This window comes from Triticum dicoccoides, chromosome 2B (assembly GCF_002162155.2).
Source record: "Triticum dicoccoides isolate Atlit2015 ecotype Zavitan chromosome 2B, WEW_v2.0, whole genome shotgun sequence".
Classification (NCBI taxonomy): Eukaryota; Viridiplantae; Streptophyta; class Magnoliopsida; order Poales; family Poaceae; genus Triticum; species Triticum dicoccoides.
The window spans coordinates 684,496,314-684,498,670 of record NC_041383.1 but is presented as its reverse complement, the minus strand read 5'-3'; positions in this window follow the sequence as shown (position 1 = coordinate 684,498,670).

The following is a 2,357-nucleotide window of genomic DNA, read 5'->3' as shown; positions in this document are numbered from 1 at the left end:
CCCGCATCGCATCCCGTCGCCGGCAGCTGCTCCGCAGCCGGCCTCCCCTGCCACCGGCTACTGCGCTCCGGGTCCAGCCGCCTGCTGTGGCCGAGTGCCTGAAGAGAAAAGTAGAGGCCGGCTGCTCCACGCGGAGGCAAAAAAAGGACGATGCTTCGGTGCCTTAAAGGCTCCTACCTTTGTGTCTATGACATGTGGGTCTAGTTGGGCCCACATGTCATAGACACAAAGATAGGAGCCTTAAGGCACCGAAGCTCGCCACTCGGACGGCTAGACGTGACCCGGCCTGCCTGCCCGCTTCAACGTCTGGATGGCAAGAGCGCTGGCACGGCTGTCTGTCCGCCTCGACGCCTAGCTGGTCGAGCCTCGGTCCGAATCTCGGGGGCTACATCCAGCAGGTGCGCTGACGCGCTCCCGCGAGAAAGAAGACAAAGTAATTGTCGGGAGACCCGGCCTGACTGCTCAGCAGTCGGCCCGAATCTCAGGGGCTACACCTAGCGGGTGCGCTAACGCGCCCCCGCGAGGAAGAAGACAAAGTAGTTGCCAGAAGATCCGACCCAACTGCTCAGTAGCCGGCCTGAATCTCGGGGGCTACACCCAGCGGGTGCGCTGACGCGCCCCCGCGAGGAAGAAGACAAAGTAGTTGCCAGGAGATCCGGCCCGACTACTCAGCAGTCGGCCGGAATCTCGGGGGCTACACCCAGTGGGTGCGCTGGCGCGCCCCCACGGAAGATTGCAAGAAACAAAAACAAGAGACAAAAGAAGAGTTTTTGTCTGGCTGCCAGTAGTCGGCAGAAGAGAAGAAAGAAGAAAAGGGGCGCTGCCGGACGCCTCGCCGCCTGGCCGGCTGTGCCAAGCCGATTCGGCCGCGTCCCGCTCGCCCCCTGGCCGGTCAAGTCCGACCGGCTGGACCCTCCTCGAGCGCCCGGAGGCTCGAGGGCTACACCCAACGGGTGCGCCGGCGCGCACCGCGAGCGCCGTGCCGCGCCGGCTATCTTTGGCAACCTCTGCCGCGACTACACGAAAATCAATGTGAGCTCCTCACCCGCATATTTTTGCATCACGCAAGCACGGATAACCCCGAGCGATGCTCAGGGGCTATCTCCGCATTTTATTACAGTTGCACCATTGTTCGCCCCGGTGCCGGCCAGAGTTGGCTCGGGGGCTGGCCGCTTGGCCTGAGATGTTTTTTCCCGCAGACGGCTTAGTAGCGTGCGCAGTACCAAAGGCCCACCTCTCAGCCACAGACCGCAGAGCGGCTGTCCGGCTAGCGAGAGCAAAAGCTGGAGGTCACCCCATGTGAAAAATGTCCGGGAAGAGAAACGTTTCGGGCGACCCGATCGTTTCCTTTACGAGTATCTGCTCGGTTAAATCCGCTCCCAGAGTCTGAGTAGTGTACACTCCACTTCGTGGCCCACTCTCAGCCACAGACCGCAGAGCGGCTGTCCGGCAAGCGAGAGCACAAGCCAAAAAGCGGAGGAAACACAAAAAAGATTGAAGGGGCTCGGATGAAACCGAGTCGGCACCCTCCGCATAAAACTTGCAATTCTAAAAGGAATCATTTGATATATCTGTGTGAACTAATTTTGTCTTTTGCATGATCATTTCCATGAACACCCGTCAAAGAACCTCCGCCCAACTTTGCCAAGTTGCCCGGAGGCTTGTGGCCTACTGTCGGAGTAATTGGCCACGGATACCCCGAAGACGGCGAGACAATAATTCAAGACATCGGGGCTAGCAAAGCCCCTCAGTCCGACTGCCCGGCTGCTCCTGCCAGCTCCCCGTCCGACTGCTCTGCCCGGCCGGCTGTCGGCCGCTGACCGCGCCGACCAGCCGGCTGCCGACTGCGCCAACCAGCCGGCTGCCAACTGCAACCCGATCCGACACCGACAAGACACCGACGAGACGGCCGTATCGCGACGTCATCTACAGTGTACCGTGTCCCCTGGGCATTGATTTATAAAATGCCCCAGGGACAAGCATGCCATGCACCATGCCTAACCTATGCCACTAACGCTACCACAACCCATGCCTACCACTATATATAGCTACCCATCCATCCACCCAGGGACACACTCTCTCACGCATGCATGCTAGCTAGCAAGATAGCTAGCTAGCACACACACATATCCATTCGGCCAAGCACACATTTGTGCGCATATGCATATACGAGGCCAGATGCCTATAGCACTGACCTCACATACAGCTCAGGAGCACTCTGTACTAGATATATCAGATACACTCAGACATGCAGCAGTAGGAGTATTATCTCTCCGGAGAGCTCCGAAGCTGGGTAAACTACCGCGTGCTACTCGCATACCCGCTCCCGGTTCTATCAGCAGCAGTCTTACCCTCAC